This window comes from Hyla sarda, unplaced genomic scaffold, assembly GCF_029499605.1.
Source record: "Hyla sarda isolate aHylSar1 unplaced genomic scaffold, aHylSar1.hap1 scaffold_219, whole genome shotgun sequence".
Classification (NCBI taxonomy): domain Eukaryota; kingdom Metazoa; phylum Chordata; class Amphibia; order Anura; family Hylidae; genus Hyla; species Hyla sarda.
In genome coordinates this window covers 1,831-15,959 of record NW_026608861.1, presented here as the reverse complement: position 1 = coordinate 15,959, position 14,129 = coordinate 1,831, and the positions used below count along the sequence as shown (strand labels likewise).

General features: G+C 46.2%; 6 non-coding genes across 6 annotated transcripts; all 6 read right to left on the bottom strand.

Moving 5' to 3' along the window:
• Nucleotides 1-2,074: 2,074 nt before the first annotated feature.
• On the bottom strand, nucleotides 2,075-2,265 carry LOC130320163 (U2 spliceosomal RNA). The gene has a single exon (XR_008866122.1). It is a non-coding gene; the product is annotated as a U2 spliceosomal RNA (small nuclear RNA).
• A 2,091-nt stretch (nucleotides 2,266-4,356) lies between these two features.
• On the bottom strand, nucleotides 4,357-4,547 carry LOC130320151 (U2 spliceosomal RNA). The gene has a single exon (XR_008866111.1). It is a non-coding gene; the product is annotated as a U2 spliceosomal RNA (small nuclear RNA).
• Nucleotides 4,548-6,650: 2,103 nt separating this feature from the next.
• LOC130320138 (U2 spliceosomal RNA) lies at nucleotides 6,651-6,841 on the bottom strand. Its single transcript, XR_008866100.1, has one exon. It is a non-coding gene; the product is annotated as a U2 spliceosomal RNA (small nuclear RNA).
• A 2,090-nt stretch (nucleotides 6,842-8,931) lies between these two features.
• LOC130320126 (U2 spliceosomal RNA) lies at nucleotides 8,932-9,122 on the bottom strand. Its single transcript, XR_008866089.1, has one exon. It is a non-coding gene; the product is annotated as a U2 spliceosomal RNA (small nuclear RNA).
• A 2,091-nt stretch (nucleotides 9,123-11,213) lies between these two features.
• LOC130320114 (U2 spliceosomal RNA) lies at nucleotides 11,214-11,404 on the bottom strand. The gene has a single exon (XR_008866078.1). It is a non-coding gene; the product is annotated as a U2 spliceosomal RNA (small nuclear RNA).
• A 2,093-nt stretch (nucleotides 11,405-13,497) lies between these two features.
• On the bottom strand, nucleotides 13,498-13,688 carry LOC130320102 (U2 spliceosomal RNA). The gene has a single exon (XR_008866067.1). It is a non-coding gene; the product is annotated as a U2 spliceosomal RNA (small nuclear RNA).
• Between the last annotated feature and the right edge of the window lie 441 nt (nucleotides 13,689-14,129).

Below are 14,129 nucleotides of genomic sequence, written 5' to 3'. Positions count from 1 at the left end.
AACAAGGTGCCCTTCATGGGCACTATCACTGCTTGCTGTCAGGGAGGCTGCCAGACAATTTTCCATGCACACTCTGGGCTGGGGGGCAGTCAACCACCAGTACACACAGCAGAACCTAAACCCATACCATTATTGCTAAGCAGCAAGACAGGGGCCCATTGCACTCCCACGGGGCCTTTTTAAATGCAATCCATAACCCGGATTTGCCAGGAACCCTTCTTACTCCTCCTACTTGCATGTGACACTGGGCTTAGGATCTGCATAGGAAACACACACACAAGCACACACCTACCTTTGTTGCCTGCAGATGCCTCCTTGGCTGTCCCCAAACGGTATCAAACCAACACCCACGGGAAGCTGTAAGCATAGAGGACATGCCTGCACCCCATTGGACTTACCTGTGTGGGTTAAACCCGGGTTATTTGACAACCTATGGCGGTGATGGTTCTGCTCAGGCAGAGCAGTGCTGATGCTCCTCATAAAGCTGTCGCTGCTGTGAAGGTTCTAGGTGACATCACAAATCCCTATGGTTACATACACAACAAAGCTGGGTTGTTGTTGTTTACACTCTGCAAGGCCTGTGGAAGTGAGTGACATCATAGCACTGTAGTTCTGAGGGTTCTAGATGGATGCAACAATCTCCTGTTGCTTCTATGAAGGCCATAATAGACGACATCACCAAACAGCTCCATAGTCACATACACAGCAAAGGAGAGATGTTGTTTACACCTAGTGATGTCAGTGGTATTGAGTGACATCACAGCACAGTGCTAAGGCTCCTGGGCCTGGACACAGCAGCGGCTGCAATATCTCAACGGAGAATACGTTTATATATATGTGTGTGTGTGCGCGTATATATATATATATATATATATATATATATATATATATATATATTTCTCCGCCGAAATCACTTTTAAACCCATTTCCACCTTTTTTTCCCTTCTCTTCCTCTTACTTTTTTTTCAAGTTTTTTTACGTTTTTCTCCTTTTTGCCTCTTTTCTGGGCGTATTATTCTTCTTTTTCTTCTTTTTTTTCGTCTAATGCATACCCCATCAGTGCAGCAATGCTTATTCAATACCGCCAGCAGATGGAGACACTGGGGGATAATTTTCTAAGGATTTATACTGATTTTTCCTGTCTGAATTTGTCGCACAGAAAGTTGCAGGCCAAATATGTGTGACATTTCTGCGACTTTAGCTTCTAGAGCATTTTTACAACATTATAAATAGGTGCTGAATACATAAAAAGCGACTGTTCAGCGACAGACAAGTCGCATCGGCTGAAAGTAGGCCAGAATGTCAGTCCATGTTGGAGCAGGTTTAGATACAGTCTAAAGTATAGATCTCAAAGTCTGTGCACAGAATTTAGCAAGGGCCTCGCACCTTCTGATGCATCAGGTAGGTGCACAATAGCATAGCCTAACCCTCTGTACTTTGGTCTATATTGATGCGGGACATAGACAGCCAGCTGATGACCAATCCATTAGTGCAATGGATGGCTGGAAGCATTTGTCTTTGCCTTTGCAATACCACAGAAGCAATGCATGGTCAATGTACAGCAATGACACACCTGTGTGAACAGCCAGGAGACCCCCCCCCCCCCCCATGTTATGTTACATAGTTACATAGTTAGTACGGTCGAAAAAAGACATATGTCCATCAAGTTCAACCAGGGAATTAAGGGGTAGGGGTGTGGCGCAATATTGGGGAAGGGATGAGATTTTATATTTCTTCATAAGCATTAATCTTATTTTGTCAATTAGGAACATTCAGCACCCACCCGCTATCAAGGCAGCTGCCTATCATGTCATGCCCTACCTGCACAGGTGTGCTGGCTACTCAAATGATCCAATTAAGGAGGCCATTTAGTCAGCAGCAGCAGAAGTCCTGTGCCTGGACGCTCCAACAGCGGCCAGACACAAGCAGAAGCAGAAGCAGCAGAAGCAGCAGCAGCAGCACCACCTTTTGTTTTTTGGCTGCAGCAGCAGCAAGGCCCACAGGGCTGGCTAGCTGGCTAGCCAGCAAGCAGGTAGCATTGAAAGTAGGAATCTTTCTTTTTAACCCTGTAAGGGGGTGGTGCACTGTACCCGAAGATACTGCCATATCGGGTCAATGCATAGGGCGACGGAAGCAAGCTTCGAAATCGGCCCCCGTTCTCAAAAATCCATTTAATATATGGTCCCCAGATAGGGGACGTATCAGATATTAAACTGATAAGAACAGATACTACACTTGATCTTAGCCAAAAGGCCGAGAAGCGATAACCGTGAAAGGGGCGGGCCCAACAAGGTGCCCTTCATGGGCACTATCACTGCTTGCTGTCAGGGAGGCTGCCAGACAATTTTCCATGCACACTCTGGGCTGGGGGGCAGTCAACCACCAGTACACACAGCAGAACCTAAACCCATACCATTATTGCTAAGCAGCAAGACAGGGGCCCATTGCACTCCCACGGGGCCTTTTTAAATGCAATCCATAACCCGGATTTGCCAGGAACCCTTCTTACTCCTCCTACTTGCATGTGACACTGGGCTTAGGATCTGCATAGGAAACACACACACAAGCACACACCTACCTTTGTTGCCTGCAGATGCCTCCTTGGCTGTCCCCAAACGGTATCAAACCAACACCCACGGGAAGCTGTAAGCATAGAGGACATGCCTGCACCCCATTGGACTTACCTGTGTGGGTTAAACCCGGGTTATTTGACAACCTATGGCGGTGATGGTTCTGCTCAGGCAGAGCAGTGCTGATGCTCCTCATAAAGCTGTCGCTGCTGTGAAGGTTCTAGGTGACATCACAAATCCCTATGGTTACATACACAACAAAGCTGGGTTGTTGTTGTTTACACTCTGCAAGGCCTGTGGAAGTGAGTGACATCATAGCACTGTAGTTCTGAGGGTTCTAGATGGATGCAACAATCTCCTGTTGCTTCTATGAAGGCCATAATAGACGACATCACCAAACAGCTCCATAGTCACATACACAGCAAAGGAGAGATGTTGTTTACACCTAGTGATGTCAGTGGTATTGAGTGACATCACAGCACAGTGCTAAGGCTCCTGGGCCTGGACACAGCAGCGGCTGCAATATCTCAACGGAGAATACGTTTATATATATGTGTGTGTGTGCGCGTATATATATATATATATATATATATATATATATATATATATATATTTCTCCGCCGAAATCACTTTTAAACCCATTTCCACCTTTTTTTCCCTTCTCTTCCTCTTACTTTTTTTTCACGTTTTTTTACGTTTTTCTCCTTTTCGCCTCTTTTCTGGGCGTATTATTCTTCTTTTTCTTCTTTTTTTCGTCTAATGCATACCCCATCAGTGCAGCAATGCTTATTCAATACCGCCAGCAGATGGAGACACTGGGGGATAATTTTCTAAGGATTTATACTGATTTTTCCTGTCTGAATTTGTCGCACAGAAAGTTGCAGGCCAAATATGTGTGACATTTCTGCGACTTTAGCTTCTAGAGCATTTTTACAACATTATACATAGGTGCTGAATACATAAAAAGCGACTGTTCAGCGACAGACAAGTCGCATCGGCTGAAAGTAGGCCAGAATGTCAGTCCATGTTGGAGCAGGTTTAGATACAGTCTAAAGTATAGATCTCAAAGTCTGTGCACAGAATTTAGCAAGGGCCTCGCACCTTCTGATGCATCAGGTAGGTGCACAATAGCATAGCCTAACCCTCTGTACTTTGGTCTATATTGATGCGGGACATAGACAGCCAGCTGATGACCAATCCATTAGTGCAATGGATGGCTGGAAGCATTTGTCTTTGCCTTTGCAATACCACAGAAGCAATGCATGGTCAATGTACAGCAATGACACACCTGTGTGAACAGCCAGGAGACCCCCCCCCCCCCCCATGTTATGTTACATAGTTACATAGTTAGTACGGTCGAAAAAAGACATATGTCCATCAAGTTCAACCAGGGAATTAAGGGGTAGGGGTGTGGCGCGATATTGGGGAAGGGATGAGATTTTATATTTCTTCATAAGCATTAATCTTATTTTGTCAATTAGGAACATTCAGCACCCACCCGCTATCAAGGCAGCTGCCTATCATGTCATGCCCTACCTGCACAGGTGTGCTGGCTACTCAAATGATCCAATTAAGGAGGCCATTTAGTCAGCAGCAGCAGAAGTCCTGTGCCTGGACGCTCCAACAGCGGCCAGACACAAGCAGAAGCAGAAGCAGCAGAAGCAGCAGCAGCACCACCTTTTGTTTTTTGGCTGCAGCAGCAGCAAGGCCCACAGGGCTGGCTAGCTGGCTAGCCAGCAAGCAGGTAGCAATGAAAGTAGGAATCTTTCTTTTTAACCCTGTAAGGGGGTGGTGCACTGTACCCGAAGATACTGCCATATCGGGTCAATGCATAGGGCGACGGAAGCAAGCTTCGAAATCGGCCCCCGTTCTCAAAAATCCATTTAATATATGGTCCCCAGATAGGGGACGTATCAGATATTAAACTGATAAGAACAGATACTACACTTGATCTTAGCCAAAAGGCCGAGAAGCGATAACCGTGAAAGGGGCGGGCCCAACAAGGTGCCCTTCATGGGCACTATCACTGCTTGCTGTCAGGGAGGCTGCCAGACAATTTTCCATGCACACTCTGGGCTGGGGGGCAGTCAACCACCAGTACACACAGCAGAACCTAAACCCATACCATTATTGCTAAGCAGCAAGACAGGGGCCCATTGCACTCCCACGGGGCCTTTTTAAATGCAATCCATAACCCGGATTTGCCAGGAACCCTTCTTACTCCTCCTACTTGCATGTGACACTGGGCTTAGGATCTGCATAGGAAACACACACACAAGCACACACCTACCTTTGTTGCCTGCAGATGCCTCCTTGGCTGTCCCCAAACGGTATCAAACCAACACCCACGGGAAGCTGTAAGCATAGAGGACATGCCTGCACCCCATTGGACTTACCTGTGTGGGTTAAACCCGGGTTATTTGACAACCTATGGCGGTGATGGTTCTGCTCAGGCAGAGCAGTGCTGATGCTCCTCATAAAGCTGTCGCTGCTGTGAAGGTTCTAGGTGACATCACAAATCCCTATGGTTACATACACAACAAAGCTGGGTTGTTGTTGTTTACACTCTGCAAGGCCTGTGGAAGTGAGTGACATCATAGCACTGTAGTTCTGAGGGTTCTAGATGGATGCAACAATCTCCTGTTGCTTCTATGAAGGCCATAATAGACGACATCACCAAACAGCTCCATAGTCACATACACAGCAAAGGAGAGATGTTGTTTACACCTAGTGATGTCAGTGGTATTGAGTGACATCACAGCACAGTGCTAAGGCTCCTGGGCCTGGACACAGCAGCGGCTGCAATATCTCAACGGAGAATACGTTTATATATATGTGTGTGTGTGCGCGTATATATATATATATATATATATATATATATATATATATATATATATATATATCTCCGCCGAAATCACTTTTAAACCCATTTCCACCTTTTTTTCCCTTCTCTTCCTCTTACTTTTTTTTCACGTTTTTTTACGTTTTTCTCCTTTTCGCCTCTTTTCTGGGCGTATTATTCTTCTTTTTCTTCTTTTTTTTTCGTCTAATGCATACCCCATCAGTGCAGCAATGCTTATTCAATACCGCCAGCAGATGGAGACACTGGGGGATAATTTTCTAAGGATTTATACTGATTTTTCCTGTCTGAATTTGTCGCACAGAAAGTTGCAGGCCAAATATGTGTGACATTTCTGCGACTTTAGCTTCTAGAGCATTTTTACAACATTATACATAGGTGCTGAATACATAAAAAGCGACTGTTCAGCGACAGACAAGTCGCATCGGCTGAAAGTAGGCCAGAATGTCAGTCCATGTTGGAGCAGGTTTAGATACAGTCTAAAGTATAGATCTCAAAGTCTGTGCACAGAATTTAGCAAGGGCCTCGCACCTTCTGATGCATCAGGTAGGTGCACAATAGCATAGCCTAACCCTCTGTACTTTGGTCTATATTGATGCGGGACATAGACAGCCAGCTGATGACCAATCCATTAGTGCAATGGATGGCTGGAAGCATTTGTCTTTGCCTTTGCAATACCACAGAAGCAATGCATGGTCAATGTACAGCAATGACACACCTGTGTGAACAGCCAGGAGACCCCCCCCCCCCCCCCCCCATGTTATGTTACATAGTTACATAGTTAGTACGGTCGAAAAAAGACATATGTCCATCAAGTTCAACCAGGGAATTAAGGGGTAGGGGTGTGGCGCGATATTGGGGAAGGGATGAGATTTTATATTTCTTCATAAGCATTAATCTTATTTTGTCAATTAGGAACATTCAGCACCCACCCGCTATCAAGGCAGCTGCCTATCATGTCATGCCCTACCTGCACAGGTGTGCTGGCTACTCAAATGATCCAATTAAGGAGGCCATTTAGTCAGCAGCAGCAGAAGTCCTGTGCCTGGACGCTCCAACAGCGGCCAGACACAAGCAGAAGCAGAAGCAGCAGAAGCAGCAGCAGCACCACCTTTTGTTTTTTGGCTGCAGCAGCAGCAAGGCCCACAGGGCTGGCTAGCTGGCTAGCCAGCAAGCAGGTAGCAATGAAAGTAGGAATCTTTCTTTTTAACCCTGTAAGGGGGTGGTGCACTGTACCCGAAGATACTGCCATATCGGGTCAATGCATAGGGCGACGGAAGCAAGCTTCGAAATCGGCCCCCGTTCTCAAAAATCCATTTAATATATGGTCCCCAGATAGGGGACGTATCAGATATTAAACTGATAAGAACAGATACTACACTTGATCTTAGCCAAAAGGCCGAGAAGCGATAACCGTGAAAGGGGCGGGCCCAACAAGGTGCCCTTCATGGGCACTATCACTGCTTGCTGTCAGGGAGGCTGCCAGACAATTTTCCATGCACACTCTGGGCTGGGGGGCAGTCAACCACCAGTACACACAGCAGAACCTAAACCCATACCATTATTGCTAAGCAGCAAGACAGGGGCCCATTGCACTCCCACGGGGCCTTTTTAAATGCAATCCATAACCCGGATTTGCCAGGAACCCTTCTTACTCCTCCTACTTGCATGTGACACTGGGCTTAGGATCTGCATAGGAAACACACACACAAGCACACACCTACCTTTGTTGCCTGCAGATGCCTCCTTGGCTGTCCCCAAACGGTATCAAACCAACACCCACGGGAAGCTGTAAGCATAGAGGACATGCCTGCACCCCATTGGACTTACCTGTGTGGGTTAAACCCGGGTTATTTGACAACCTATGGCGGTGATGGTTCTGCTCAGGCAGAGCAGTGCTGATGCTCCTCATAAAGCTGTCGCTGCTGTGAAGGTTCTAGGTGACATCACAAATCCCTATGGTTACATACACAACAAAGCTGGGTTGTTGTTGTTTACACTCTGCAAGGCCTGTGGAAGTGAGTGACATCATAGCACTGTAGTTCTGAGGGTTCTAGATGGATGCAACAATCTCCTGTTGCTTCTATGAAGGCCATAATAGACGACATCACCAAACAGCTCCATAGTCACATACACAGCAAAGGAGAGATGTTGTTTACACCTAGTGATGTCAGTGGTATTGAGTGACATCACAGCACAGTGCTAAGGCTCCTGGGCCTGGACACAGCAGCGGCTGCAATATCTCAACGGAGAATACGTTTATATATATGTGTGTGTGTGCGCGTATATATATATATATATATATATATATATATATATATATATATATTTCTCCGCCGAAATCACTTTTAAACCCATTTCCACCTTTTTTTCCCTTCTCTTCCTCTTACTTTTTTTTCACGTTTTTTTACGTTTTTCTCCTTTTCGCCTCTTTTCTGGGCGTATTATTCTTCTTTTTCTTCTTTTTTTTCGTCTAATGCATACCCCATCAGTGCAGCAATGCTTATTCAATACCGCCAGCAGATGGAGACACTGGGGGATAATTTTCTAAGGATTTATACTGATTTTTCCTGTCTGAATTTGTCGCACAGAAAGTTGCAGGCCAAATATGTGTGACATTTCTGCGACTTTAGCTTCTAGAGCATTTTTACAACATTATACATAGGTGCTGAATACATAAAAAGCGACTGTTCAGCGACAGACAAGTCGCATCGGCTGAAAGTAGGCCAGAATGTCAGTCCATGTTGGAGCAGGTTTAGATACAGTCTAAAGTATAGATCTCAAAGTCTGTGCACAGAATTTAGCAAGGGCCTCGCACCTTCTGATGCATCAGGTAGGTGCACAATAGCATAGCCTAACCCTCTGTACTTTGGTCTATATTGATGCGGGACATAGACAGCCAGCTGATGACCAATCCATTAGTGCAATGGATGGCTGGAAGCATTTGTCTTTGCCTTTGCAATACCACAGAAGCAATGCATGGTCAATGTACAGCAATGACACACCTGTGTGAACAGCCAGGAGACCCCCCCCCCCCCATGTTATGTTACATAGTTACATAGTTAGTACGGTCGAAAAAAGACATATGTCCATCAAGTTCAACCAGGGAATTAAGGGGTAGGGGTGTGGCGCGATATTGGGGAAGGGATGAGATTTTATATTTCTTCATAAGCATTAATCTTATTTTGTCAATTAGGAACATTCAGCACCCACCCGCTATCAAGGCAGCTGCCTATCATGTCATGCCCTACCTGCACAGGTGTGCTGGCTACTCAAATGATCCAATTAAGGAGGCCATTTAGTCAGCAGCAGCAGAAGTCCTGTGCCTGGACGCTCCAACAGCGGCCAGACACAAGCAGAAGCAGAAGCAGCAGAAGCAGCAGCAGCACCACCTTTTGTTTTTTGGCTGCAGCAGCAGCAAGGCCCACAAAGCTGGCTAGCTGGCTAGCCAGCAAGCAGGTAGCAATGAAAGTAGGAATCTTTCTTTTTAACCCTGTAAGGGGGTGGTGCACTGTACCCGAAGATACTGCCATATCGGGTCAATGCATAGGGCGACGGAAGCAAGCTTCGAAATCGGCCCCCGTTCTCAAAAATCCATTTAATATATGGTCCCCAGATAGGGGACGTATCAGATATTAAACTGATAAGAACAGATACTACACTTGATCTTAGCCAAAAGGCCGAGAAGCGATAACCGTGAAAGGGGCGGGCCCAACAAGGTGCCCTTCATGGGCACTATCACTGCTTGCTGTCAGGGAGGCTGCCAGACAATTTTCCATGCACACTCTGGGCTGGGGGGCAGTCAACCACCAGTACACACAGCAGAACCTAAACCCATACCATTATTGCTAAGCAGCAAGACAGGGGCCCATTGCACTCCCACGGGGCCTTTTTAAATGCAATCCATAACCCGGATTTGCCAGGAACCCTTCTTACTCCTCCTACTTGCATGTGACACTGGGCTTAGGATCTGCATAGGAAACACACACACAAGCACACACCTACCTTTGTTGCCTGCAGATGCCTCCTTGGCTGTCCCCAAACGGTATCAAACCAACACCCACGGGAAGCTGTAAGCATAGAGGACATGCCTGCACCCCATTGGACTTACCTGTGTGGGTTAAACCCGGGTTATTTGACAACCTATGGCGGTGATGGTTCTGCTCAGGCAGAGCAGTGCTGATGCTCCTCATAAAGCTGTCGCTGCTGTGAAGGTTCTAGGTGACATCACAAATCCCTATGGTTACATACACAACAAAGCTGGGTTGTTGTTGTTTACACTCTGCAAGGCCTGTGGAAGTGAGTGACATCATAGCACTGTAGTTCTGAGGGTTCTAGATGGATGCAACAATCTCCTGTTGCTTCTATGAAGGCCATAATAGACGACATCACCAAACAGCTCCATAGTCACATACACAGCAAAGGAGAGATGTTGTTTACACCTAGTGATGTCAGTGGTATTGAGTGACATCACAGCACAGTGCTAAGGCTCCTGGGCCTGGACACAGCAGCGGCTGCAATATCTCAACGGAGAATACGTTTATATATATGTGTGTGTGTGCGCGTATATATATCATATATATATATATATATATATATATATATATATTTCTCCGCCGAAATCACTTTTAAACCCATTTCCACCTTTTTTTCCCTTCTCTTCCTCTTACTTTTTTTTCACGTTTTTTTACGTTTTTCTCCTTTTCGCCTCTTTTCTGGGCGTATTATTCTTCTTTTTCTTCTTTTTTTTCGTCTAATGCATACCCCATCAGTGCAGCAATGCTTATTCAATACCGCCAGCAGATGGAGACACTGGGGGATAATTTTCTAAGGATTTATACTGATTTTTCCTGTCTGAATTTGTCGCACAGAAAGTTGCAGGCCAAATATGTGTGACATTTCTGCGACTTTAGCTTCTAGAGCATTTTTACAACATTATACATAGGTGCTGAATACATAAAAAGCGACTGTTCAGCGACAGACAAGTCGCATCGGCTGAAAGTAGGCCAGAATGTCAGTCCATGTTGGAGCAGGTTTAGATACAGTCTAAAGTATAGATCTCAAAGTCTGTGCACAGAATTTAGCAAGGGCCTCGCACCTTCTGATGCATCAGGTAGGTGCACAATAGCATAGCCTAACCCTCTGTACTTTGGTCTATATTGATGCGGGACATAGACAGCCAGCTGATGACCAATCCATTAGTGCAATGGATGGCTGGAAGCATTTGTCTTTGCCTTTGCAATACCACAGAAGCAATGCATGGTCAATGTACAGCAATGACACACCTGTGTGAACAGCCAGGAGACCCCCCCCCCCCCCCATGTTATGTTACATAGTTACATAGTTAGTACGGTCGAAAAAAGACATATGTCCATCAAGTTCAACCAGGGAATTAAGGGGTAGGGGTGTGGCGCGATATTGGGGAAGGGATGAGATTTTATATTTCTTCATAAGCATTAATCTTATTTTGTCAATTAGGAACATTCAGCACCCACCCGCTATCAAGGCAGCTGCCTATCATGTCATGCCCTACCTGCACAGGTGTGCTGGCTACTCAAATGATCCAATTAAGGAGGCCATTTAGTCAGCAGCAGCAGAAGTCCTGTGCCTGGACGCTCCAACAGCGGCCAGACACAAGCAGAAGCAGAAGCAGCAGAAGCAGCAGCAGCACCACCTTTTGTTTTTTGGCTGCAGCAGCAGCAAGGCCCACAGGGCTGGCTAGCTGGCTAGCCAGCAAGCAGGTAGCAATGAAAGTAGGAATCTTTCTTTTTAACCCTGTAAGGGGGTGGTGCACTGTACCCGAAGATACTGCCATATCGGGTCAATGCATAGGGCGACGGAAGCAAGCTTCGAAATCGGCCCCCGTTCTCAAAAATCCATTTAATATATGGTCCCCAGATAGGGGACGTATCAGATATTAAACTGATAAGAACAGATACTACACTTGATCTTAGCCAAAAGGCCGAGAAGCGATAACCGTGAAAGGGGCGGGCCCAACAAGGTGCCCTTCATGGGCACTATCACTGCTTGCTGTCAGGGAGGCTGCCAGACAATTTTCCATGCACACTCTGGGCTGGGGGGCAGTCAACCACCAGTACACACAGCAGAACCTAAACCCATACCATTATTGCTAAGCAGCAAGACAGGGGCCCATTGCACTCCCACGGGGCCTTTTTAAATGCAATCCATAACCCGGATTTGCCAGGAACCCTTCTTACTCCTCCTACTTGCATGTGACACTGGGCTTAGGATCTGCATAGGAAACACACACACAAGCACACACCTACCTTTGTTGCCTGCAGATGCCTCCTTGGCTGTCCCCAAACGGTATCAAACCAACACCCACGGGAAGCTGTAAGCATAGAGGACATGCCTGCACCCCATTGGACTTACCTGTGTGGGTTAAACCCGGGTTATTTGACAACCTATGGCGGTGATGGTTCTGCTCAGGCAGAGCAGTGCTGATGCTCCTCATAAAGCTGTCGCTGCTGTGAAGGTTCTAGGTGACATCACAAATCCCTATGGTTACATACACAACAAAGCTGGGTTGTTGTTGTTTACACTCTGCAAGGCCTGTGGAAGTGAGTGACATCATAGCACTGTAGTTCTGAGGGTTCTAGATGGATGCAACAATCTCCTGTTGCTTCTATGAAGGCCATAATAGACGACATCACCAAACAGCTCCATAGTCACATACACAGCAAAGGAGAGATGTTGTTTACACCTAGTGATGTCAGTGGTATTGAGTGACATCACAGCACAGTGCTAAGGCTCCTGGGCCTGGACACAGCAGCGGCTGCAATATCTCAACGGAGAATACGTTTATATATATGTGTGTGTGTGCGCGTATATATATATATATATATATATATATATATATATATATATATATTTCTCCGCCGAAATCACTTTTAAACCCATTTCCACCTTTTTTTCCCTTCTCTTCCTCTTACTTTTTTTTCACGTTTTTTTACGTTTTTCTCCTTTTCGCCTCTTTTCTGGGCGTATTATTCTTCTTTTTCTTCTTTTTTTTCGTCTAATGCATACCCCATCAGTGCAGCAATGCTTATTCAATACCGCCAGCAGATGGAGACACTGGGGGATAATTTTCTAAGGATTTATACTGATTTTTCCTGTCTGAATTTGTCGCACAGAAAGTTGCAGGCCAAATATGTGTGACATTTCTGCGACTTTAGCTTCTAGAGCATTTTTACAACATTATACATAGGTGCTGAATACATAAAAAGCGACTGTTCAGCGACAGACAAGTCGCATCGGCTGAAAGTAGGCCAGAATGTCAGTCCATGTTGGAGCAGGTTTAGATACAGTCTAAAGTATAGATCTCAAAGTCTGTGCACAGAATTTAGCAAGGGCCTCGCACCTTCTGATGCATCAGGTAGGTGCACAATAGCATAGCCTAACCCTCTGTACTTTGGTCTATATTGATGCGGGACATAGACAGCCAGCTGATGACCAATCCATTAGTGCAATGGATGGCTGGAAGCATTTGTCTTTGCCTTTGCAATACCACAGAAGCAATGCATGGTCAATGTACAGCAATGACACACCTGTGTGAACAGCCAGGAGACCCCCCCCCCCCCCCCATGTTATGTTACATAGTTACATAGTTAGTACGGTCGAAAAAAGACATATGTCCATCAAGTTCAACCAGGGAATTAAGGGGTAGGGGTGTGGCGCGATATTGGGGAAGGGATGAGATTTTATATTTCTTCATAAGCATTAATCTTATTTTGTCAATTAGGAACATTCAGCACCCACCCGCTATCAAGGCAGCTGCCTATCATGTCATGCCCTACCTGCACAGGTGTGCTGGCTACTCAAATGATCCAATTAAGGAGGCCATTTAGTCAGCAGCAGCAGAAGTCCTGTGCCTGGACGCTCCAACAGCGGCCAGACACAAGCAGAAGCAGAAGCAGCAGAAGCAGCAGCAGCACCACCTTTTGTTTTTTGGCTGCAGCAGCAGCAAGGCCCACAGGGCTGGCTAGCTGGCTAGCCAGCAAGCAGGTAGCAATGAAAGTAGGAATCTTTCTTTTTAACCCTGTAAGGGGGTGGTGCACTGTACCCGAAGATACTGCCATATCGGGTCAATGCATAGGGCGACGGAAGCAAGCTTCGAAATCGGCCCCCGTTCTCAAAAATCCATTTAATATATGGTCCCCAGATAGGGGACGTATCAGATATTAAACTGATAAGAACAGATACTACACTTGATCTTAGCCAAAAGGCCGAGAAGCGATAACCGTGAAAGGGGCGGGCCCAACAAGGTGCCCTTCATGGGCACTATCACTGCTTGCTGTCAGGGAGGCTGCCAGACAATTTTCCATGCACACTCTGGGCTGGGGGGCAGTCAACCACCAGTACACACAGCAGAACCTAAACCCATACCATTATTGCTAAGCAGCAAGACAGGGGCCCATTGCACTCCCACGGGGCCTTTTTAAATGCAATCCATAACCCGGATTTGCCAGGAACCCTTCTTACTCCTCCTACTTGCATGTGACACTGGGCTTAGGATCTGCATAGGAAACACACACACAAGCACACACCTACCTTTGTTGCCTGCAGATGCCTCCTTGGCTGTCCCCAAACGGTATCAAACCAACACCCACGGGAAGCTGTAAGCATAGAGGACATGCCTGCACCCCATTGGACTTACCTGTGTGGGTTAAACCCGGGTT